The sequence below is a fragment of the Parus major genome, chromosome 3, assembly GCF_001522545.3.
Source record: "Parus major isolate Abel chromosome 3, Parus_major1.1, whole genome shotgun sequence".
Lineage (NCBI taxonomy): Eukaryota > Metazoa > Chordata > Aves > Passeriformes > Paridae > Parus > Parus major.
Genome location: NC_031770.1, coordinates 5,881,962 through 5,908,782, shown reverse-complemented (window position 1 = coordinate 5,908,782; position 26,821 = coordinate 5,881,962). Strand labels below are relative to the sequence as shown.

At 42.2% G+C, this 26,821-nt stretch overlaps 1 long non-coding RNA gene across 3 annotated transcripts in view; it reads right to left on the bottom strand.

The window, feature by feature from the left end:
* LOC107202477 overlaps window positions 1–26,821 on the bottom strand; it is a 64,765-nt gene that overhangs the window by 26,937 nt on the left and 11,007 nt on the right. Inside the window, exons 3-4 of one of the 3 annotated variants that reach the window (XR_001520694.3) lie at window positions 25,890–26,061; window positions 22,560–22,694 (exon numbers count right to left, since the gene is read on the bottom strand). This is a non-coding gene — a long non-coding RNA (uncharacterized LOC107202477). Of the gene's footprint in view, window positions 1–22,559; window positions 22,695–24,581; window positions 24,805–25,889; window positions 26,062–26,821 lie in introns of those variants that run through there. The other 2 variants (XR_001520696.3, XR_001520695.3) reach the window with 2 other exon arrangements.

Genomic DNA, 26,821 nt, shown 5'->3' with positions numbered 1-26,821 from the left:
GTATCATCAGTTATTTTACAGGGGTGTGATTATACCTTGTGTTTTCTTCTAGTCTCTCACTGTACTAACATTTTGTTTGCTGCAGCTACATGATTGCTAAACCATTTCAAGCATCACTCTGAAGTGACAGCACTGAAGTGCAAGACCTACACACTGCTTTTTTTGCCACATACTGATAAAGCACTTGCTTACAGAGACAAGGGTACATCACAGAGAATGCTACTGTCCAAAAGAAATGAGCTCCTGCTTTCCCCCCAGCCATTTTAATTAACATTAAAATGTTAATTGCATTGACAGATTCCTGCTCACCCATTACATTTTTAATGAACTGTCAAAAATGAGTTTCAGGTCACAAACTTCCGTAGTGAATCTACATTTTGTCAAAGTTTCCAGGCTACAGTTTTTGCCAAATTCTTTAGAGTCAATTACTAATTTCTAGTTTAACATATATTTGTATGTATATGTGTGTGTATATATATATATTTGTGTGTATGTATGTATGTATGTATGTATGTATATATGTATATATGTATATATGTATATATGTATGTATGTATATATGAGGGGAAGGAAAGCTTGGGTACAACCAGAACTGAGGAAATGCACCAACTCCCTAAAGGATTTCCATAAGAAATAAATCAGAGACAACCAAAGCAGCACCTTTCCAGTTAGTCCCAGGTATAAGAGGAGGCCCATGGATTCAGCACACGTGGACGCAAATGTTAAATTTTAAATCTTTTCTCAAAGCTCAGGACAGATTCTCTTTACAACTTCCCAGGATGATCCAAGTTCACAGCAGAGGCTAAATTAGTCTCACTCGACGTGGTTTCCAGTTTTAGTGCAGGTCTCTCACACTGACAGGCTTTTCCAAAGGATGCAGATTCCGGGCTGTGCCACAAACACCCACGTGCACCTCCTGTGACGCCTGATCCTTGAAACTGAAAACCCAACACTTTCCTAGGCACAAACATTACTTTCCAGTGGAGAAGAAAAGGGCCATCAGTAAGTCCATCTTCTCCAAATGGACAAGTTTCCCTCCTTGTTACTCCAGCCTCCAGAGACCACAGCAGCACTGCTCAGCCACAGTGGGAAGCAGATTGAATTTTCCAAAGTTCTCGATTTCAAAGGAGACAGACAGAGAACAGCAGTACTGTCTGTCATGGATTGAACAGAGCAGTTTAGTGATCCAGCCCGGGGCTCCTCCTTTGCTTTGGAGAATGACCCTTGCCCCAGCCTTTCTCCCAGCCCATTCCTTCTTTGTGGAGAAGGGACATTTAGGAGTAGACTGGGACACTAAGGCTCCCCAGTAATGCAGATGTAAGTGTCGCTTCCTTCCAATCTGAAATTACCTAACATGCACCAGAGCACAAAATAAAACCCAGACAGCCTGAAGTTCACCTGGGGAAAAGATGTGTTTTGCATTCCATACCATCTCCAATAATATCTCATCTACCTTAAAAATCACCAGAATTTCAGGAGGCATCTTTTTTGATTTTTAAACACCTCAGCTGAAAACCAATCCTCCTAAAGAAAAACAATAGAAAATTACTTAATTATTATTAATCGCATGCACAGAAGCAATTATTTCCCAATTGAGACTTTTTTCTAAAAAAATAGTCTTATAGATTATTTTGGAAAGATGACAAGTCTCTTCTCAACTGCTGTGTTTTAATTTGCATAAACATGACATTAAAACCTGAAAGGATGGCTTTAAAAAACAATTACTCCATCAACAAAACCTGACAGTGCAGAACTCAATGGCACCACAGAGATCATCCTGGTAAGAAAATACAATCTTTCCCTTTTACTCACATTAAAACACCTCTTGCTTTAAACAGGACTGCAGTTCAGATTTAGGTTTTAGACCCCTTTAATAACTGAACGAGTGTAAATATAATTTTTTTTTAGATGCACTGCGGCAGGGAGTGAAGGAATAAAAATCCCACACTGAGCACCTTGACAGGGCTGCTCAACCCAAGGGAAGAAGGGTTATACAAGATCTTGCCGTGTTGAGAAGACAAAAAGGAGACACCTTCCTATTATCATGCCGTGCCTGTCTCTGGGAGCTTTTGTTCCATTAAAAACTTGTTAATTGCTGCCTTAGTAACAAAGGAACAACATGCTGTGGTGGGACTATTAGGAGTCTACTGGGCTGGCTCACCCTTAGGAAGGCAGAGGGGTTTAATTGGCTCTGTGTTCTTAGAAGATGCAATAAAGAGGGATAATCAATTGGTGTCAACATCTAATAATGGAGATTCTTTACAAAATGGAATAGAAAATCCAAACCCTACTTAATTGAAAGCTATGGCATCTGGGGCTGTGAAAAATGAGCTGGATGTAAAATTTATGAAGTATTTGTGCACAGCCAAGAAAAAAAATGTTGAGAATTTTGAGGCCATCATCACTTCATCTCTCTGATTGAACTATGCCTTCAGTCCTCCAGGAAGCAGGTCTGCAAACTCCCATGCAAAACAGTAAATTATAAGTCAGAACACCCAGTCATCATCTGGCTAATAAATAATTCCCTTACCACAGCAGTGCAAGGGCTGAAATGCTTCTTCATTCCTTCTTGGCAAACCAGAAGATTCCTGCAGAACCCTTTTACCTCCTGCAATATATTAATGTGAATTCTCCAGAACTGCTACTTGGTTCTCCCTCTGATCTCCTTAAGGATCCAGCATACTCCAGAAGCTTCACACCCAATAATTCGTCTCATAGCAAGGTTTTATGAGAAGAAATCAAATGTGGTCAGTTTACATAAGGACTGAAGTTCCCAGAGGTTTCCTCATGAAAATTCATCTCTGATATCCCAACGGTATCAACTCCAAGCAGTGCATACCAAGACTGGTTTCCTGTTTTCCATTAAAATAGAGTGGAGCTATAATGGAAGGAATAAACTCATGTACAAGAGAATAAGAATAATTAGTTTCAGTGTTTTTCTAAAAAATATTTTGCTTTAAAAGCAGCCAATAAGCTTTTCTCCAGGAGACAGCAGACAACAGGTCTCACGACCTTTTCCCCACCCTCACAGTAAGCATCCTCAAACAGAGAGCTGTCAGAACTCAGAATTAATCCTTATCCTAAACAAATACCCTTTGTTTACTGACAAGTGGATTCTCTTTTGTCCGTGTGTACTCTCAGTGTTTGGCATGAGGCAGAGAAACAGAAAGGGATAAAGATGACCACAAGGACCATCCTCTCCTCATCCCACAACACAGGCCCTCTGAGCAGAGTAAATGCCAGCTGTAACAGCAGTGGTGATCACAGCTTGCTTGTGAGCCCCTTCCTTCTCCCCCAGAGCCCTCAGGGTCCAAAGCCAGCTGCAACAGAGGCAACTTCAGCTGGTGTTACCCAGAGAGACTGGGGCAGGACCAAAGGTACTTGCTGTGTCTTGGGTTGCAATGCAGGATGTAACCAAAAGTCTGTATTTTATCACCATCTTAAAACCAGGTGGGGCAGTGTTCTTGATCTCTTCCACCACCCATCCTCCCTCCAGGGAGATATCTTCAGTTAATGGGCCATTGAGTCTCGCTGCATGACTGATAAAATTCCATCATCCCTTTGGGAGATGCTCCACCCAGGGGGAGGAGCCAAGAATTCCTGCCTGGATATAATCAGAGACTTAGAGCACCACAGGCAGCCTTTCTCCATTAAATTCCCAGAGAGACCAGACCCATCTGCACCACCAGACCTTCAGAGGAAAACTACACCCTTCTACAGGATCACTGCTTCAACAGAACCACATCTGTCACTGCAGGAGGACTGTATCCACCATTTAATTGGACTGCTACCAACACCCTGACCAACAGGGTGTCAGGTTGTATTCTGACTCTGTCAGTGGGTTGTTTTTTGGTTTGTTTTTTTTTTGTTTTGGTTTGGTTTTTTGTTTTGTTTTTGTTTTTTTTTTTTTTGGTATTGCTGCATTTTAATTTTTATTTCTGTTACTCCTATTCCCATATCTTTACCTGAGAGCACCTTGATTTCAAGACAGTAATAATTTGGGGAGAGGAGGGTGGTTTACTTTTTTTTCCCCATTTCAAGGGAGGTTTCTGCCTTCCTTAGCAGACACCTGTCTTTTCAAACCAAGACACTGTGAAAAGGAGTCCCGGTCTTTGGCTGGAAGGCAAGGGCAGGCTACAGATTTACCCTGTGGACCTCAGGCCTGGCACTTCCCATGCATTACTTAATGAAAGGAACGTTTTCTGTTTGTGTCCTCATATTAATTCCAATCAGTAATGAAGTTGGGAGCATCAAAAGGTTTTAGTGGTATATGGGATTAGACCAGGCTTAGATAACTGAATAAATGAACTGACTTAATTAGCTCTCCTGAAACAAATTATTATACAGTGCTCATTTCCAACTCTCATATGAACCCCAAAGAGTTCTAGAAATGCATTAATTCCTTGAATAATAAATCTTATATTTTTGCATACCTACTGCAATTATGATGGATAATGAGATTTTAATTAATCAGACCCAGATTTTTTAATGCTTTTGAAGAATGTAGATACATTAGGGACCTATTTATTGAGTAAATCTTGGAGGGAAAAAATCAAAGGAACAGAAGTCAACAGGAATAGCAACAAAAAAAAAAATCAGTGTTAAATAAACTCATATCTAACAGTCTTCTTAAGAACACCCATCCCACAAACCCCCTGTCTTGAGTATGAAGTCTGCAAACTATCAAATCCTGGTCAAAGTATTGACTTCAGTACCTCTCTAGAGGCAAAATACAGTTATTGGATATTATGCCACATGGAATATATTCTTGGTTTTACTCAAAAAAGGTTTTTTCTGCAGTAATTTAAACACTCAGTGTATGAAGATTATTTTCTTGCTGATATATTTTGTGCTTACAGGTACTTCTGAGTGAAAGCCACTTACTATTAACATGGCAAACCAGCCATTAGACCTTTCTCTCATATTTTTTTTTTTTTTTTTTCCAACCCCTTCTGAGGAGGTAGCTAAAGATCTCTCTCATGGAAAGGTGGTGGCATTGCAGTTGTCATTAATTATAAATCAGTTTCTAATATGACTGAGAGCACAAAGATTGTAGGGGGTCTTGTTAACATGAGATTAATATTCTCTTGAAGTGTAATTATTTTGCAAGAGGGTATTGAGCTGGATTTATGACAAGCTATTGCATCTCTGCACTTGCTGCATGGACAGGAGAGATTTTGTTAATCGTAGGGAGAGTATCAATGCACACCACTTCCCTTGGAGAAACCCTAGCACTTGAAAGGAAAAAAACCTGAAGGAGGGGGGACTTTAAATTCTAATTACAGATTTCTAGCAAGTCCCCTTTCTTCTCAGCTCCTTTTTTTGATAAAAGTGGAGTTGTCACTGGAGAGCACCAAGAAAGTCAAGAGCACAACACCCCAGCAGGGCAAGGTCAGCTCTTGCACGTGTTTGGACTGGGGAAAAAAGGCAGTGCTTCCAGTTTAAACAAAACTGAATTTTAAGTCCTTTCTTTACCCTTAAAAGAGCTCAGGCCTTTCCTCTGGAAAAGCCACTTTTCCTTGAAAAAAAGATGGTGAAAGGATTATTTTTTTTTTATTTATTAAACCAAGCAATTGGCAGTAGCATATTCAGGCTTCTTTTCCCCCTGTTTGAATTGCTAATCTTTGCACTAAAAAAATGTAATTCTTACTGAGCCACAGAGCAGGGAAGGGGGGTAGCACACCCCTCCACAGTAATCTGGTCTTAAAAGTCAGAATTTACAGAAGCAGTTAAGTGCAGGAGTCCCTCTGGCTCGAGGAATTAGGAAACCAAGTACTTCAGCCTTGAGAGGATTTTCCAATCTGTGTATTTGGGCTCCTGCATAACTTTGCAAATCTGGGCCCTGCGAGTGCCTCGTAGAAGACGTCCAGATGTGTCCTCCTCGGCATTTCTCTGGGGAGAGCTTAGAGAACAGATTCTCTTCTCTTGCCCATGTGCACAGAAGAGCTCATGAAGGAGCACCAGCAGGTCCCTGGTGTCAGGAGCAGCCCCCAAGCCCTGGGTTGCTGTCCCCTTCCCCAGGCTGACCCTCTGTGCTGCTCCTGCTCCCCACACCACCAGCCCCACTTTAACTGGGGGCCAAACCAACAGGGGCACAAAGGGTGCTAAATTCCATCTGACCCAGAGAAACTGAGGCCACAGTGGTCAAATACTGCTAGGAAATGATTGGCTCTACTTACAGAAATAGGAAACCCAATACAAAAGGCACCTGGCCCAAGACAAAGTGTGTGTTTGCTCAAGCCTCCATGGGAAACAATTCACCATTTCTAATCAGCATCAGTGCTGCTGCAATCCACCTTGGTAATGCAAAGATTCATTTAGAAGCTGCTTTGATATGTTGCACTCAGCTCTTTGAGCAATCAAATGCTTTTCTATGCAGTTTTCCCCACCCCCTGAGTTTGGTTGCCCTCCCCACCACCAATCTAAATTCGCTTTTATGTGCTAGGAAAACAAAAAAAAAAGTGTTAATTTACCACTTCTGAACATCTTGTCCTCTTAATTTGTACAGAGCTGGTTTGTTCAGCACAGAAACAGTACTAGGAGCAGAATAAATTTAGCTGGGAGGCGTGGTGGGGGCAGGGAGGGGATGGCATAGCCAGAGGGGGAGCAGAGAGGGGCTCTGCAATGGTGCTGCTCTTCTTGTGCTGTCCTGTGAGCCAGTCTCCTCATGCCCCTGCCCTCCTGCAACCTTGTTCCTTCCAGCTGCAGTCAGGATGGAAATGCCACCTCCATGCAAAGCCTCTCCATCATTTTATCCTCCTCCTTTCCTCACGAATTTGCCTTTTTTCAAATTAATTGTTTTAGTTTCATGGTTCCATTTTTTTTTTAATGTTTTTCATCTCCTCCTGCCAGCTCTCAATTCCCTGGATAGCCCATGCCCTCTGAGGGTCTCTCACCCTCCTTTGGCACCCTATGTCCTCTTCCCAGCCCATCCTTTCCCTTCCTTTGCCCTGTTCCTCCTTGGGCACAGCTCCTTTGCTCCCCCACTTTGTCACCTTGTCCCAGACTCTTCCCAGTTCCAGCAGCTCTGTCCCAGTTGCCTGCCCAGAGTCCCCCACTTCTCCCTTGTTGCAACACATACACAAAGACACAGCCAAGGATGTCACTCACCATTAAGACCAACATTATTGAGAATATGCAATGAAAAGATGTGCCAGAGACACTCAGGAAAAATGCTAGGGACTGAGGTGAAATAGAAAATTAACTAAAAGTTAATTTTTAAGGAGAGCAAATATCTTTGTGCATATGGGCCTAAAAGCTACATGGGGGAGCCTTGGCAAGCTGTGTCATATATAGGCAGCTTGGAGAAAATCCATTGCAGCAAATCCTCAAGTAAACCCAGGTGCTTCCTGAACCTCTTGCCCATTTAATTTGAACCAATATTTTGGCTGGAATAAATAGTAGGTTTTCCTCTTTTGAAATAAAAAGGGCAAGTGGAAATCAGATTTTGTTATCTCAGAATATCAAGTCTTAACATTTTCTTCGGTAAGGTAATGAGCTGATGACCTTTGCAAAGAAGAGAGGGAATGGCCAACTTCATCTTTACAGCATTTATTTTATATAACAGCTTCCTCAGCTAAGCTGGAGACAGAAATGGACAGAGCATTATCAGCCCAAGAGAGCTGAGTCTCCTTACATTTCTGGAATAGAAATGGGCATGTAAACCATGATAAGTTCTTATCTTCAGCCAGCAATTTCAAAACAGCTACAGAGAGAAGGCAGGCCGGAATCTGCATTGATAAAAGGCGTGTTGCACTGTTTGATGTCCAGCGCTGTAATTTGGAGCATTTTAATCTTTTCTCTTTGGACCGAGAGCCTGCTTGTTCTTTGGGGTCTGAGGACAGGTGAGGATGGTCACACTGGTACAGAAATAAACATATTAACCTGGCACCAGAGATTTCAGAGGGCAGACCCTCACCCCAACAACAGCAGTGAATGTGTGCCTACCAGGGCCAGATGAAGATCAATGCCCCCTCCAGCGCTCCCAGAGGGGCAGCGAGCAGGTTTGGCAGACATTTGGAGTGGCCTGAGGGTTGCAGTGGCTCGTGCCTCCTCCAGGAAACCCCAGAATGGGGTAGGTGATGGCAGGAGACCTCCAGAGCCAGCCCAGGAGGGGATGGATGTGGGATGTGAGGTGCCAGCAGAGTGTGGCTGGGGCTCTCTCTAGGAGGCTTTTCCCTTACAGGACAGCTGAGGGCTGTCAAAGGGAGAATGCATGTGAACAAAGGAATAGCACAGCTGATGGCTGTCCAGAACAACCCCACAAGGCCTCTCCAGGAACCCTGTATTTCCCTAGCACAATGATGGACTAATAAATCAGAGCAATTGCCAGGCACACACTGATAAAAACATTTTTGTATCTATCAAAAAAATATACACATTTTCTCAGTTGGTGCCTGCGGAAACCAGGGGTGCGAGAGAACAAAAGCATTTGTGGCACCAGGATTCTCTCCTTGAGACAATTCCATTTTCTTTTTATGCCTCCATCATCTCCAGCACCTCTGTGAATAACAGAGCTCCTGGTTGTGATGCCACCACAGCCATTCCTTGCTGCAGCCATTTCTGCAAGAGCTGGAAGTGTCTCTCCCTGAAACAAGGCCAGGCTGTGGGCACTGGGGTTTGACTGCCAGGTCCCACAAATATGTTTGATCTGGATACTGGCAGAATGTCTGTGCAGAGATCCCTGTCACAGCCTGAGGGAACTGTTCACATGGGGTCCACTTGGCTCTGAAAGCCACCTTTTGGTCAGTCTCTCCTTTCCCTCTGAGAGGTGCATCGGCGTCTCCTGGCCCCGTCTGTCACATGAAACCTGTTCCAGAAACTTCCATGGCCCGTCATGGTCCCTGTCAAACCATATTCCCTCACACTTCTCCTGAGGATGGCACCTCCTCAGCTGCAAGGGGAGAGTGGTGGAACACAACAGGTACAGGACTTCTGGTCTACAGCAGATTGATGTCACGATTGCATTTATTTAATTTTAGCAATATAGGGAAATAAACATATGCACAGACCATGTTTATTTCACTCTATCAAATATAATTTTAACAAACATGACAATTTTTACTGTGAAACAGAATGTCTCAAATATTATAAGTTTCAGTGCTTTGTAATTGTATTTCAATAGGCACAAGAAGTATTTTACTGCACAGTGAATGCATTTCATTAAAGAGTATAAATTTACACTCTGTTGTAAATGAATGTTCATTTTACACTGTAATTTTTTTTACTGCAGAATGTTGCCGTTTTAGTATTCACTGTAATCACTCCGCTGTGTTGCAAGCAAATGTCATTTATATGATATGTAAAAATTCAGAGAATTCAATTTAAGGGATCTCAGTCTGAAGTATAAATACATGCAAGCCACGTAACACAAATAAACTTACTCCAGATGGTTGCAGATAAAATCAAATCCCGCCAGCATAAGAAATAAAATTCCCAGACAAATACAGGCAATTCAGTACAGCTTCTGCTGACCAAACTGGCCAGAAAAATTAGCACCAATCCAAACATAATAAATTTAATGAAGTTTTTGCCACTAATAAGAGACCAAGCATTATGTTTTCTAGGTGGTTAAACAGCTTTTCCCTCTGAATGTTTCTGAGAATCTACATGGATTCCCCCAGCTATCTGCCCCAGAAAGTGCCTCACAGGTAAATATCTAAATCCAGAAAACTATTGATACAATAAAATAAGCGATTCTAAAAGCAACAATGGTTTATTTGCCTCTCTACATTACAGCTGCCTGGAGTACTTACAGTACAGCCCAAGAGCATTAACAAACAGCCAAGCTATTTCTTCTCTGTTGATAGCCACCTTATTGCTTTCAGCAGCCAGCAAATTAAACCTTCAAAATAATTCTCATGTGCACTGACTGTAAAGTGAATTTAAATTAAACTAATATATTACAAGAAAAGTGAGCACCTAGCCAGAGCTCTCAGCAGCCTCTTTCTCCTTCCCAAGCCAGGCTCAGAGCACACAAATATAGTTACACAGTTCACACCTGCCACCGTGCATCTGCACGTGCCATATGCCGCAGGGCACACCTTATCCCAGCAACCACTCACATATGTATTTGCAAACACCTCCTGCCACTGGGAGACAGGGAGTCCAGCCAACTGGTAGTAAAACCAAACAACAAAAGCCTTGCTGCCCATTTCTCCTCTGCCAGGCCCCCTCACGTTCTCCCCAAGCTCTAAAACAGCAGTGGGCACCCCAGGCACGCTCAGCAGATGAAGGTCTCTGGCTGGCCCTCTACAGGTGGACATGAAGCCAAAATAAACCAAATGAAGTTACTGACTCAACACCACTACACCAGGACAAATTTTGCACAGCCCTGCTGGTATCCTTCTCCTTCTATTTATCTGTCATTCCCTAGCTTCAAGTTCAGATCTGTCTCACACCTTGCACTTGCTGGCTCCAGTGCAGAGCTAAACACTGCTGAGGAGGTTTTAATTGCTCTGTATTCCTGAGGTGGCACAAAAAGAATCAAAGTGGGCAGATGGATTTGAAGTGCTCTAAAACAGTCCCAAACACAGCTTCTTTGCTCTTAGGCTGCTGGATCAAGCCCTAAAAATATGAAAATTGTGGTGTGATTGAGGATAATTACATTTCAGAGAGGTAGTTATTCTTGGTAGTTGATGAAAGTCAGCTTAGATGAAAATTTGGTAACCCACTTCTTACCTGTTTATTAAATAATAATTTATTAATAAACTATTTTAAATCCTTTTCTTTTTGTTTCTGGGCACATATCAGTTTTGTCTTCTGCACCCCTAGCTTGAAGATTTTGGATTACACTCAAGAACAATTTTAAAAATCTCTGCTCTTACTCTCGGTCAAATTCAAGTTGGCCTCCTGCAAGAAACCGCCTGCAAGTGTCTCAGCAGGATATCATAGCAGAAATGCTCTTTAAATCTGGCACTAGGCACAGGCAGGTTGGAGAATGGATATAATCAGATTTCGAGGCAGAAAACCTGACTGCATCAGCACTGTGAAATCCAGCAAGTATTCAGTACGCTTAGGACAGAGCAGGGGAAAAAGCAGAAAAATGAGAGCAGCCCTTCTCATGGTAGGTATCACTTTTCCCCGGGAATCATGGCCTGGTTTGGGTTGGAAGGGACCTTAAAGATCATCTCATTCCAACTTCCTGCCATGGGCAGGGACACCTTTCACTAGACCAGATTGCTCCAAGCCCTGTCCAACCTGGCCTTGAACACTTCCAGGGATGGGCCATCCACAACTTCTCTGGGCAACCTGTGCCAGTGGTTCATGTCCCTCTGAGTAAAGAATTTCTTCCTAATAGATAATCTAAACCTGCCTTCTGTCTGCTTAAAGCCATTGTTCCTGACACTGTCTGCCCTTGTAAGAAGTCCCTCTCCCTCCTTCTCAGAAACCCTCAGGTACTGGAAGATCAGTCTTTTCATACAACTCTCTGTACCCCTAGGCACTCACACATGTGGAGCAGCCACTCTTTTATTTCTCTGTGCAGTGCAGCTTTGGTTACCAAAATCTGTTATACACATTCTTGAGACATGTCCAGTTACTGCTGGCATTAGCACATAGCTCCTGCTGGATTATTCCTCAGCATTTTCATGCTGCCCATGCTGTTGCTTGGTACAAGATGGGATTTAACAGCATTTCATTTCCTGATTCAGCCTTCCTGGTTGGAAGTTTCCATCTCCAGTCCCTCGACAGCCTCTAAGTTATGCATGGCTCTGGCACCAGAGCAGTTTAGGTGCCCTTTCAGAGCAAGGAACCAACATTGCTGGACAGGAATGGTGTTATCTGCACTGCAGGTCACAGAGTACTCTGTGTTTCCTGCTAATTAAATTCACTGTTGGAAGCTCCCTACATCTCCACGTGATGTGTAGCTGCAGAGCTGGATGTTGCCCCTAATTGCTTTTTATAACAAGGTTATAAAAGTCATGCTGTTATGTCCAGCCACGTCAGGGCCCTGACAACTGTACATGACCAAAAGTGACATTAATACCACACTGTATTGTACCAAAATTGGATATTAATGAGGAAATTTCAGTCCTCTTTCGGTACGATCTTATTGTGATCAGTTAAGAGCTGTATTTACAGGAGTGTTAAGGGACACTGAAATAAAACTCAAAGTAAAAATCTGGATATCTATATAACCTAAATGATGTGTTAAGACACAAGATAGTTTAATTGAGCAATACTATTGTCTTTGGGAACCCAACTCCCGTGGAAGTCTTCTCTGGGCACAATCTGCTGTGCTACTGGACAAAAGATTAATGCAATTAAAATTAAATTATTCACCCAGGCCAAGCAGGAGAGAAGGGGTCCTAATGTTGATATCAGCAGTGGGTTCATTCTGCCCCTCCTTGTACTCCTGCACCCTCACCAGAAGTCAGAGGCAGAATTCATCCACACAGGCTTTGAAGTCTGGGAAGGCATTGTGGAGGGATAGGTGCCACCAGATCATGGACATTTTTTCCTACAGTAATTGCCAATTAACAAGCAAGGGAAGCTGTTCCTTGGAAGTGCTCATTGCCCAACAGCTCCTGGTTCAGATGGAGGTTCCTCCGTGCAGTGGGCAGAAGTACCCTGCCAAACCACCCCTGCAAACCAAACCCACGTGGCACAGGCTTGCCCAAAACCAATAGCAATTGATTATTAGCTAATGAATCAGTTAATCACAGTCTGATATGTGTTTGGCCTAGAAAATGCTCACTAGTCCTACATATGCAACATGTTTACATTAACATTTTGGAAAGCTTAGCAGCTTCCAAGTTCCTTTATGTTTGCACACAGCAGAGATCTCTAGGAAAATATGATAGGGAAGCACAGTGTACACTGAATTATTGTAACAGACACCTGAATGGAAACAGTCTTAAGGCAAGGCAGCTCCGCTTGCTTTACACACAACTTGCTGCTTTCTCATTATATTCTTTATCTATTGCTGAGTCAAGAATAAAATCCAATTTTGTCAGACATTTTAAGCGAAATATAAAGGCCAGGGAAGAGTTCTTTTTCAAATGACTTTCTATTTAGGTGTGCCCTTGTCCAAGACCGGGGTAATAAAACATTTTAGCCTTTTCCAAGAGCCAGATGTCAACTGCATGGAAACCATCATCAGCACATCTCCAACTAAAAAGTGTCAGTGAACAAAGCTTGCCTTGCTCAGGAGCTCACACATGTTCCATCAAGATTTTCAGCTTACAGACAGAAGAAAAAGCTTGGATTGTCCTGTTCCTTTGCAACTCTCCCAGTCCTTTACATCTCCACTAGGAATCCGGGAAGGACTTCAATGGCTTTGGTTTCTCTGGAGCATATTTTCAGATCAGGCATTCAGTCTCAACCCGATCATGAGGGCAAGGCAAAGGGGGGAACACTCACACAACTCCCTGCAAGCTCCTGCTCTAAATGCACAGCAGAAACTTGTGAAACATTTTCTCAGATGGCGAAGAGAAATCCCTTCTCTACCCCTGGGGGATCAAGGCATTATTTGTTGTTCTGTGCCTGGAACACCCGAGAATTCCCTGGAATGGAAGAGGAGACCACGGGGAGCTGCAGATGTTCCCAGCAGCAGCAGCAGCACAGGCAGTCCCTTATGGCAGCTGTGTCACAGAGACCTCCATGGCTCTAAAGCATTGAGATCCCACTGGGGCCACGCTGGTGTTTGCAGAAGATGAGAGGAAATATTCACATTTTTAACGACAGTTGTAAAATCTCGAGGCACTTGACTACACCAGCAGCTCAGCACTGTTCCTCAGATCACTACTCATTTTTTCACATCATATGAAAGATAATAAGTGCTTGTGCTCAGGTACAATAGGGGTGCTCTGTTAGGGTGCAGCTGTCAGTGGTCTGTCACCCTGCCTCCCACACCACGGGCTCTGTGCTGACAGGAACGTAGAGTGGCTCTGTTTCAAGAGGCTCTACAAGCCTAAAAGCATCTTACTGGCAATATAAAAAGCTCCCAAAAATTAAAGAGTGAGAAATATTTCAGCGTGTGCATTATGTAAAGAGTCATAGGAGAATGACATGAGGGGGCTGCAGAAAGCTCAGCAGACCAGCGCAGGGGATTGCGAGCTGGAGCTGAGTCTTATTTGCAATTCAAGAGGTCTGTGATTGATCAGACCATTGTTTCTTCTCCTCTAACTACAGCCCTTTCCACCCTCAGGGAAATACCAAAGAACAGGGAGTGAATAATGCACTTAAGGTATAAACCTGTGGCATTTGGTGGATATTTTAACTAATGCTGGCGTTTCATTACTGATATAAGATAAAGAATTATACAGCCTCATTCAGCCTGATTTCCCTCACACTATTCCAATCAGTAGCAATTGCAGCCTAGGTCTCAGGTTGAAGATTATATTTGCAAATTAGATTTTGGGGGGTGGGGGAAACAAATCTGTTAGTCCATGGTTTGATCAAAAGTTTGAAAGCTAGTCTTATAACAAATGGGTGAAATCTTGGCTGCAAAGTCAACATGAGCCTCATCCAAAATTTCTCACAGCCCTTTTAATAGCATAAATGTTTCAAGCTAGTACATCTGGGTCTCTGAAACAGTGGCAGCAGTATTTCAAATATTCTCAAAGCCAGATACTTGGATGGGCTTGAATTGGTGACAATAATTGTGAAGATCAGCTTCTCAGGCCAAATAGAAACACGCCAGGACCACGCAGGCAGGCTCAGTTGTCTCACAGGAAACACTTGAGTGAAGCAGGATGCCAGGGCTTCAAAGAGGAAAAGCTGGAGGGCAGAGCAGCACACGTGCTGAGTGGCAGAAAATTAACAATTTTGATCCTGCAGCTACTCCAAAACCCATATCACCAAATACACCGAGGTAAAGAACAGAACAGTAGAATTCAGTGAAAAATTAGAAAATACTTGGCGTGTTTGGGGTATCAAATAACCAATATTTGTTCCCCAGATTGCAACTGATGAACCAAAACTTCCTTTAGGGCAAAGAAGGCACCACAAGAGATGCATCTAGCAGCATCAGCAGAGCAGCACATGCCAGAGCTTTGCCATCAGCAGGATTCTCCACACAGCAGTTAAGGCAAGTCACAAAACAGCAAGACACCAGATGCTTACATTTACCTTTTTTTTTTTTTTTTTTTGGTAACATTTCTAGAACAAACTTAGGACAAATCTGACCAAGTTCTATACAGTGCTTTCTCTTGCTCTAAGACAAATTGATTTGATAAGCAAGCCAGATTGCAAGCCAGTGCTTCCAACAATTAACTTGCAAGAAATCCTGTGATGAACCTTAGTCTCTTTTCACACTGACTTTATTATACTCACAAAACTTTACACTTGTTCATATACAATGTGAAAATAAAACACTGCCAGGCTAGCAGACAAATCAGTGACCTAAATGTTCCAGAAAATGAAATTATATATGCCTTGGCTGTCCTGCAGGGCTTGCAGAAGCAGGAAGAAGTATCACCAAATAACTTGAATTCAATAATTCCCCAGAAGCACAAGTTCCCATAACCCTAGGAAATTCTGATACAGTCAGAAGGAGAAAATACATCTCTCTGGCAGCTAACTACAAAAAGAGAAAGTGGGATGCTCAGGAAAAAGAAAACTAAAAAGAGAATTATAGACTGGAAGATACATAGGAAGAGAAGGAGCAAAAGATTTCTTTTCTGTCAAGCAGAGGGTTACAGATCCATCCTGTGTTAACACTTCTTTCGAATTTGATCACAACCACCTTCATTTTTTTATTTATTTTAAACCCTGGCTTTGAAGTGGTGGGTTATGGGAATGAAATGAAAGGATGCATTACAAAACACCTCTTGATCAGCCATTTGGTCTGACCAGCTGAGCTTCTTTTAATGTTATGCAAAAGAAGCTGAACAGGCCCTCAAGCAGAGGATGCTCCTGGCCTTAACTGGAGCCTGATCAAATCATTGTTTTCCTATTAGAGGGTGCAGTCTTGCAGCCCTGCTGCTGAAATGGTGCTTTGATCATATCTCGTGGAAAACTGGCAAGAGCAACCATTTAATGTCACATTTCTGCTTTTACTCTACAGCCCTTATTACTTTACATGCATAAAAAATGCATGGCTACTTATAAATCTTTGATTATATTCTGGACCAGACCTGTTACATTTTTCACCTCCCCTGCAGGATAAAGTCTGGAAAATGCATACATTCCATACAGGGCATGGGATACTCTGCAGATTTGAACACAGGCATTCATTCAATGGAGAGCAGCAGCTGTCCCCAGGAATGGTACCAAAACCAGGAATGTGCAATTTGTCCTTTTTAGCAAATAATTAGGTTGAAATTGTGAGAGGCAACCTCAGTGTTACAGTGCTGGGAGGCTGAGATGCTCCTCTTGTGAATGTCCCTCCTTTCACGTTCCTGCTGCGAGACACAGCATGAACCAAAAAACTCTTATCAGGTGAGCTGGCAATAATTATTGTTTTACAGCTCCATGCAAGAAAACTACCCTGGGAAAGGGACATAACCTAGATCCCTGAAAAAGTGGAACAGCAGCACACAAACGTACTTAGTAGTTGGAAGGACTCACTCATAAAAGATTCATGGTGGCTATTTTGTACATTCATTGAGCCAAACTCCTAGCAAGAGTTACTCTTGACAAAGACACCCATGCTTTGCCCTGCTTGCAGGTATTCTCCACATCACTCACCCTTCACCCTACTGCTCCCATCTGCTGCTGCCTCAATTCCCAGAGGGCCAGGCAGCCTGTATAAAACTTGCTGCAGTGACGAGAACATCCCCAGAGAAACCACTTCTACCTGGGAAATGGCCCATGAAGCTCTGTAGGCATTCTAAAACGCTCTGAAAAGCTGAAAGAACAAGGCACTTACCAGGGGGAACGCTAAGGAGATGAAAAAGAAAAATAAACAGGGACATGCAAAACAGAGATTTTGGCTGTACACATCACGCTGCCTGAAAGAGATCCCACTGTAACTCTTGCCTTGCCACAAGTTGCTTTGAGACTTAGCATAATCAAGTTGTGCAGACTTTCAGCTTAAAGCTGATTTTTAAAGAACAGGCATTTCTCTGCTCATTCCTTTTCTTTTTTTTTTCCTCCCACAGAGGTATTTTGTCTGGATTTAGGAGCTCTGAAATCACAAGACAAAAAGCCACCATGAGCGAAGGAAGGAGTGGGGAAGGCTCCTTTAATCACACAGGTGGTGGAGATTTGCACCTGGGCCAATTTCTCATTAATCTGCAGCAGCTCCTGCTAGAAATGCTCCACTTTGCTCTTAATCCTTTTGTAGTGCCAGCCCAGCTTGGTGCCCCCTCCCCTCTCCTCGCTGACCACTTCCCCCCAACACGCACATGCTGCTGCATTTTACATTTTGAAACAAACTCCTGGTGCTCAGGTATTGTGCAGATTACAGCCAGCAGGCTCTCCTGTTCTCCAGCCTCCTTTGATTTCCCAGCCAGTAACTGCCTGTTCTATGTATCAGGAGATTAGGAAGAAAATGTGTTATTTCCATGAAGGCTGACACAGCCTTTTTCTCCATTTATACCTACTGATTTTTTTTTTTCCCCACTGGTGCATTGTATGAGCTCCTGTCTGAGTTTCATTTTTTTTGACACCAGTGTAATAATTTTCCTTTAGAAAATGCATGTGCTGTTTAGCATACTATGGAGTGAGGATAGGCCAGGTGTGGATCATTTTACATTGCAGGGAAATGAGGCCTCTTTTCTCCATAATTATCAAATCTGCTTCTACAGAGAGATTTTCTCTACTGCTAGGCTACAGCCCTTGCCTACCCTGTGCCACTTGGTAAATATTCAAAGGTTGCTACACCAGGGTTTCCTCTAGAAGGCAGAGTTCCTAGAAACACAGGGCTAGGGTAGGGAAAACAGTCCTGTGTGAAGCTTGGCTCCCTAACAGAAGATGAGAGTTTCTCTATAGTCAAAGCTGGATATTGAGAAAAGGAAAAGCTTTGCTTCCAGCTCCAACATTACCTGAGGAATATCAGTTATCAAAGAGGGAGAATACACAATTTTAGCAGGAGTGATAACATGTTTAAAGTGCTATACACTTTTTTTTTGGACTTGGTGGAACATAGCAGATGTCAAAACCATTTGAAAGGTGAAGGATGCTAAGCAATGTTGCCATGCAGGCACAGTGCCTGTGTCAAATTCACCTCAGATGACATTTCTTTTTCATGAAGGCATTGAAGCTTTCACCTAAAAACCGTTTTTAAATGTTTTCCTTTCATTTTCTCCCCAATTAGGTTTTTTCAGGAGAATTAAACTGGAGGTTAATCCATTTAACTTTAGTGTTGTCTACATGAGGGTACTTGAGATAAATCAGTTCTAACTAATGAAGGGTTTAAATTCAGGGCAGAGGAGTTAAACTGCGTGAGTCCACGCATGTTTAATTAAGAAGATTTTGTTTTGGATTGTCCACAATTTAGCAGAGTTTATTTCCACCATGGACAATGCACAAGGGCATGTAGTGACAGGACAAGGGGGGAGGGCTTAAAACTGACAGGCAGGAGGTTTAGATTGGATATTAGAAAAAACTTATTTACTCTGAGGGTGGTGAGGCACTGGCACAGGTTGGCCCAGAGAAATTGTGGCTGGATCAGGTTCAATGGAGCTCTGAGCAGCCTGGGCTACTGGAAGAGATCTCTGCCCATGGCAGGGGATTTGAATTAGATGATTTTTAATGTCCTTTCCAACCCCCAAACCTTCTATGATCCTGTGTAGGCTGTGTGTGCAGGATACATCCAATTTGTCTGGGTGTATTGGCTGTCAAACCCTCCCAAAACCTGCAATTCCCTGTTTGATCAGGACCAGCTCCCCATGACGTGATACCAGGTGATTCTTGTCTTTTTTCCTTTATATATTCTCTGTATTCTTTACACATGTGAAGCTCTGTAGCCTATTATTGCATTTGTAGCTGGTTTTCCCAGTACTTTTCCCTGCCCTGACAGGCAGAAAGACAAAACACATTTCAAAGCCCTAATCCTGTATCAGTTCTTTCTGGGAACCAAGGCCAAAAACAGCTCTCAACAAGTTTCATCAACAAGTTCAGTTTCCATCTAAGAGAGGAAGATTTAGAGAGGGGGAAACTACCTCACCTCTTATGTCTCTAATTGGTGATTTTTGTCAAATATGCTAATTTGCTAAACTTATAAAAACTGTTTAAAACCCCTAAAGAGTGGAAAGAACACTGACCACTAGGATATTTTTAATTGGAAAGCACCACCTTCTCCTTCAGCAGATAAAAATACAGCTCCACCAAATAATTTAGAGTTGTAATAGGAAATAATAAAAATGCCAACAACTGTTCACTCATAACCTCCTCAAAGGAACCTTTGTGCTTTTAAAAATCAACAATCTGAAAATGAAATGGGAGGTTAATGTGATCCCCCTGGTGCAGCTGAGGCTGCTACATATGGAAGTGCTTTGTGTCAGGTTTCTGTGCTGGCACAAGCATATGGGATCAGACACAGAGGAGGAGTTCTGAACTTTTCTGCAGACAGATGAATGAATTCAAGCTGAAGTGGCAGCACAGATCTTGCACTAGCCAGTCCAAAAATAGTAAAGAAATCCCTTTTCTACATTTAGCACTGTGTGGATGGGTTTCTGTGTTCATTGATGAGCTCCTAGGCCAGCTCAAATTTTACAAGAGCTATAGCTAATTATTTCTACAGTCAAGAGTGCAGGATTTTTGAATATTAGCATGATATTATCTCCCTTTTTGCTTTCACTGCATTCAGCATGGCTGGCTCCACTAAATAACACATAAATCTTAACTGTCTGTTATAGAAAGATTATTTTGAAAAAGGGTTTCTTGCCAGACTATTATCCATTTTGTACCACTCTTTCTTTCCTTGTCCTGACTTTTTTATTCTTCTATGAGAAAGAAAGATTTTTCCTCTCCTTTTTCTTCCTTTTAGTCCTGATCTAATTCTCGTGGCTGATATATAAGAGCACTGATACAATGTAGTTTTTCATTCTGGCAGCTTTTTTTAAACAAATTCCATAGCATGATCCGACCGGTGACAAATGACCCAGCACTTCCACTTGGAATACTAAGGCTGAATTAACTGGCTTCCTGGGGTCTGATGGAGATGCAGCAAGAATTAAAAAAATTACTGCACAGGAGCAGTGGTGACTGATGTAGGGCCTGCACACTGAGCTTTTGACCTCCACCGTTTCTACAGTAACTGTGCAATGCATTGTGCTTTCTATTCTCAGGCTCGCCTTGGAAGCCAATTAAATTAAAAGGCTATTCATTTCATTCTGTTTGTCTCCAGGATGCTCACACAGAAATGCAAACGATTCCTGTTCAGGGTTCCCTGCATCAGAGAAACTGATACTGTACTGCTAATTTGTGATAACACTATAAACCAACATGCAATCTGCCCCGATTTAAGAGATGTGCATAGGATGTACACTGAAATTACAAAACACTGATTAGGGAGATCATGAAATTAAATCTTCTGAAGGGCACATCTTTCAAACCCTCAAGGCAGCTCTTTTTCTTGGTTTAATCAGATAATTAATCATTACAACTCAGGCTTTCCAAGTGCCAGATTCATCAATACAAGGAAGCATGGGTTTGTAATATTGAGCATTTACAGTCTCAGGAAAGCTTGGTGAAAACCAAAGCTGTAGAAAGTGATTGGCAAGAATTTTGCTGCTCTAAAAAAAGCAATGGAGGAAATGAGAGAATATTTCCTAGTAAAACCAAAGGATCATTTGAGGACTGTCCACCAATTTGAAGAACAGAGAAATATAGTCTCAAATATGCTGTTCTCTTAAGGGCCAGTGAGAAATTAACATTTTGGTTAAATCACAGAGAACAAATTGACACAAAACATTATTATCCTGTGTTTTTATTCTAAATTAAGCTTGTGGTACAGTTCCCCATGCCACTTGGAGCAAGTGTAATTTCAGATTTGGAGGAATGACCTTCACATTGAAACGAAGCAGGAGGACTCCAACACCATCCTGCAGGATACGAAATTACATCCTGCAACCTGCCATTTGTAGATCATTTTTGCAGGCTAGCAACCACAAATTGGAAGGTGCCTATCATCAATGGCAGCTCAAATGTTAGGGCTTTTCTAATGGTCATGTTACTGAAGGTTTGTTGATGGAGAAGATGTGGGTTTGTAACAGAGGCAGCAGCCTCCGCTGCACTTTGTCTGGACATGGCTGGCAGGGTGTAATAAGCTAAACAAGGCTAAAATGACAAAAATGTCTCCAGGCTCATGAAAAGCTGGAACACTATTTCTGGGAAAACCTGGCAGTTTAGACAAAACTGTCAAACACTTAACTACCTTTGTCAGAGAGATGAAAGCAGTCTGGCCCAGAATCCCTCACCTGCAGTGCTAAAACCCACGGACTTCCCACCAGGGGTGAGCTCAAAGACACTTCTCTGGGTTGAGAAAATGAACTTGCTTCCCCCTGCTATGATTAAATTAGTTTTGTTTTCTTCCCTCCCTGACTCTCAATAAAATTTCAATCAGTTACTGAAGTGTGAGGAGACACAAAAATTTAAAGAGAGAAATTAATAAGTGAGAATAGACTTCTTAATATGGCTTGGAAAAGGGAGCAAATATGAAAACTTTGAGATGGTCACTTCAGGCTGTCTAGTCATCCACTACTGTGTTGACTAGAAGGAACCCAATAAAATGAAGGGGAAATAGTTTAGAGGTGACTGAAAGAGACACCCTTTTCAGCCCCAGGATTTTATGCTACAAACAGGTCAGCAGTTTAGCTGGCTTCCAAAAACAGTGTAATGTATGTGGTGTACTGCAAACCAGAGCACCTGGAGGGGCTCACACATATTTGTATTCAACAGCACAGGGGAACAGCAGAAAGCAGGAGCTGAAAAATAAGGACCAGGAACTCTGGGCTGACACATTTTTTCTATAAATTGCCCTGCTGTAATCCATCTCCTGACCTGGCTGGAATGGGCCTGGCTAAAAGAGAAGATGCTACATTATAAAATCCTTATGTCTATAGGATATGGAGCTTCAGGTCTTTCTGTGTCCTTTGCTGCCTAATTTCCTTGCTTTGAGATAGTTTTTCTTGTTACTGTAGTTCCTCTGCAAAACATTAACCTTGAATTTGATGCCACAGTGATGGGGCAAAATTTCTTCTGCCTGCCTCAGTTTTGCAGCTTAGATGATGAGGTCTCCAAGAAAACTCTGTCTTTGATAATTTGTTTTTGTTTGGTTTTCTAAGTATAGCAACCAGTTTCTAACACAAACTACCACAGCTTCTCAAAGCTTTTTATTCCTGTGACAATTTCCAAACTAAGTACTTTACTGAATGGGATTCTATTTGAAAAGACAGGACAGAAAGTGTCCAACATGGATTTCTGAAAATGAAAAGATCTGTTTTAAAGGACTAGATTTTCTTTTTTAAAAGAAAGGTAATTTTGGTGTTTAGAAAAACCTGGAGGGAGAAACTGTAAATGGAACTCAAAGCTGCAATTGTGACCAAAGACTCAGCTACTCTTGAAGGAGAACTTGATTTTATAGAAGAAACAACATTTAGTTACAATAACTAATATTAAAAAGAAGTGTAATGGAAAGGAAAGAATACTTGTTTCATGTAAGGACTTACCAATGCATTCTGGACAAGATCTGATGAAGACAGATTACCTTGGTTTTTTGTTTGTTTGAGGTGTTCTTCACAATCATTTCAGGCATGGTGTCCTCTCCAGAGGTTTGAGAAGACCTGAGAGCTGGAAGTTTCTTCCTGTGAAAGTAACAGAGAAAATACACTCTTAAAAATGGAAAAGTATCTGATCATCCTGATGACTATGAATGGTTAACAGATATTGCATCATGCACACACTCTATTATGTTATTCTGCTTTTGTGCTTTTGTTAGGGCAGAAAATGGAGTACTTCTTTGATGATACTGCTGAAAAGAAACTGAAAAAGACTCCCTAAAAATAGCTTTGATTTTCTGTGTAAATTTGAGCATTTTTTAAATGTCGTTCTTTCCATAAATAAAACACATTAGCAAGGAAGAAAAAAAAATTGGTGAAGGATAAATCCATGTGAGTTTTTAATGTCACACTCCTGTTATTCACTGAAACATGGCACCTCGTTTTGGGCACACATTCAACATGCACGAGATGGTGCTAATAGGGAACCCCTACTTCTCACTAAGAGTAAATTCAGGCAGGCTGTGCTGTCCAAAGGCCCATCCTTGATGACACAGAAGTAGGACATCTCTAAAAATAAACCTTTCTTAAGGAAGATGAAAAAAATAAAAAAAGTCTGAGTCACATCATCAATAAGGGATTACTAAAGAAAAAAATCCTCTGAGAATTAAAAATCAGTTTATAACTAGACCCCTCTTAGTTAAAGGTGATGTTTTCCAAGGAAAGCTATGGAGGTAAAGGAGTATCACTATAGAAGGGATGATTTTATTAGTTCATTTGTCTAATTAGGTTTAGGCCATAAGGACCAGCCACGTTCTGGCTTGAAAGGTCAAATGTGAAGCTTATGAGTAATTAGATTGAGAAACTAGGCCAAAAGAAGTTCCAAAATTAGAGTGTTTTGATCAAAACTTTAAACTGTCTCTCAAGCAAAGTGAAGTTAATTAAATAAAATGTTTCATGACTGATTAAAGTGTACATTTGACCATCAGTTTCATCTCACATTCTGCTACCCACCAGCTGGAAAGCTGAAGAGACTTTTTATAACTTCATTAGAGCTACCTTGTGGAACAATTTAATTGTGTCAAACCTTACAATGCAGATGCACAAGTACAACAGTACCAGCTGCTGGGCTCTCCCCCTCTCCCCGTGCCACACACGCTCCCCCTCTGCCTGGGGACTGCCTTCCAAAGAGGCTCAGCTGCAAGAGCAAGGGGCTTTCTCCTGCCTGACATCCAAAAGGCAGAGTTCCTGAAGGAGCAGGACACACAGGGATTCCTAGGCCCAGATCCCACTCAGCAAAGTGCTCATCTGACCATGTAGAGAATGTTTTGGTAGGGTGGGGAGCAGGTAAGTTAATACTGACAGGACAAATACCCACCTATCTAACTGCTTGAAATGATTCTTTTGATTCTCTTTCTCAAAGAACTACAAGGCTCTGGCACAGCACTTCCATCTCTAGCCAAAGAGAGGAAAAAGCCTTGGCCAAATCAAGCATTTGGATTTTCAGGATGAAAAGGCTTAGTGTCATCGTTGTGATTGGCTCCACAGTGAAGCAGTGGAAGAAGAATGAGAAGCATTGCAGACAAGTGAGGTGACACAGCTCATCAACATGTAGCACTTCATGCCATGCAGCACACTTGCAAGTGCATCACATTTCAATGTTTATCTTTATAATTTTTTATTTTTTTTTTTGCTGGACTGCATTTATTTTTTTTCTCTGACCTCCAGCTCCTCTGTCGGAGGTGGTACAGAGAATAAGCAGCAAGAGCAGAGGCAGAGAGAAGTATCAATTTATATCTCAGTCTTTGTGACTAATCACTGAGCAGCATCTCTTCAGAACTAACAATCCCAGAAAAGTTCCCATATGTTCAAGGCTGACTCTGTGCACGTTTGTTAATCAGCTTCAAATTATAATCAGGATATTAGAACGCAACTTTGCAAAGCAAGTGGCTGAGAAGATCAGCAAATACTCACCAGTGAGAAGAAAACAGAGCTTTGGAGGGGAGAATCTGACTCCCAGCAGCTTCTGGCTGATCAGTCAGGGAATCAAGAGCCTGGGAAAGGATGGAGCCCTTGCAGAGGGACCAGACTGATGGGATCTCTCCCTCGTGACTGAGAACAGGAGCAGCCAGGCTGTGTCACTCCTGTTTTCCTCCAAAAACAACCCTAAACAATTAGCTGCAATGCAGAATGGACTTTGTCCAGACAAAGTCCCCTCACCATGACTGGTGAAAGGAGTATATTTTTTCCTCTGTGAGCAGCCTCACAGAGCAGCAGGGTGCTGAGTGATTCAGCTTTTCTGCACAGCAGCAGCAGCAGAGTGTGCTCCAGCCCTGCCAGGCAGACAGGGTCAGCCACAGGAGTCATGCAGCAGCCCCAGCAGTGCAGCCCCTGGTGCCATGGGCAGGCAGGGGCACAGGTGGAGGGCAGGCACTCCTGCAGCAGCCTCTCCCACCTGTGCATTCCCAACAGAGTCGATGCTGATGCTTTTAAACCTCTCATTTCCTCTTGCTCTCAGCTTGGTCCCCTGGTTTTGGTGTCTCACAGAGGCCTCTGCACAGGGCAAAGCAGGTGGAGAAGTAGCTAACAAGATCCTCATTAAGGCCAGATTTTGATAGAGGTGACAAGCCAAATCACTCCCAAACTTCTGCTTCTCAGCATTCAGCTTTAAGGATCACTTGATTTACAGCCAGAAAAACTACCTGCAGTGATATCACTGGGAAACTAGAGCCTCCAGTCATATTTAGTTTCCATTTGAGCTACTCTGCATTGGATATTCCCCTTGGAAATTCAAAGGGCAACTACACTGTCTGTTACATGTGTTATATAAAGACAATCAGAACGAGGTATTTGGGCACTGACCTGCTTGATTTTATTTTCAGCATCTTCTCCTTCTCACCCCCCCACATACATTTGTGAAGCATGAAATAAATTCACCCCTCCTGACTCAGTTCTATTCTTTTTCAATGACAGAACACTTGAGGTTGGTAAGTGAACTGTGCTGGGCTGGGTCATGTTTTCAAATGAAGAAAAAAAAAACGCCCCACAGCCCTGAAGCAGATTGATGTAATTTTGGTTTCATAGCTGACAATCATTTTTCATCATTGTTTCAAGCATGAAGGATTTAGCAATGGCTGCATAAAACTTCAGTGGCACAAACCTTTGATGTTCTGTCAAGCAGCCCTGTCAGACTGCAGTCACAAATTACTCCCTGGCAATCCTAGGTGAGGATTATGAAGATTATTACAAAAAGATGAGGTTTTAAAGGGTTATTAGAAGTACCTTTGGGTTTCAGCAACACGCAAACACACAATTGTGTCCTTCACAAAAATCCTGGTTTTCTTATTTTAATGTGCTGCTTTTTCCTCTCTCAACTGATCTCTTTGGTTGGGCATTTTCACCTCAGAATCCAAGTAATCAAGCTGTCAGGAGCATCGCCTCCTAAGAGAAAGCACTGAAACAAACAAAAAACCCCACATTAGCAATCTGCTTGTGAGCTGCAAACACATGCAGGGAAGCTGAGCACAGCACATGTCTCTCTGAAAGGACAGTTGTGCTGCTTGGAGTGTGACTCTGCAGGATAAAACTACGTGGCAATACAGAATTAGAATATAAAGTTCTATTTTATTTGAAACTACTGCCTTCACAAATGATGTGCTATTTCCCTAGTCAGGAATTCGGGACAATTTTTTTGGCCCTGGCTTGAGTTCCTTTGGGCTGTTCTGAGTTTTCTTGTGGATACCCACTGAAATTGAACAGGTAAAAAAGGCAACTGTTCTGTCACCACAGGAGCTGGTGCTTAAAAATCCACATCTTATCCATTAAAGTATTTCAACTAAAAGATGTGGACTCTTAGTTGGTTTTTGTTTTGTTTTTTTTTTTTTTTTCTGAGTTGCAGTTTTACTTCATCAACAGCATCTGCAGTTTACTGTATTCTGCAGCTTGTTGTGACACTGGATTCTGTAGGCCCTTGGAGCGTTCTCCCAGCTGCTGCTGCAGTTTTGGGGATGCAGCTTTGTAATTGATCAAGTCATTGATCTGCCCACAGTTATACAAGGGGTGGAGGTTAAATATCAGCATTTACCTCAGAGCTTTGGAAATTAATACCACGGATCATTACTGAGCTGTTTGAATTTTAGAATGATGCTTAGGCTCTATGGCAAATATTTCACAGGAAACTGCCCTATTTCTGTAATCTCTAATGCAATGTGGAA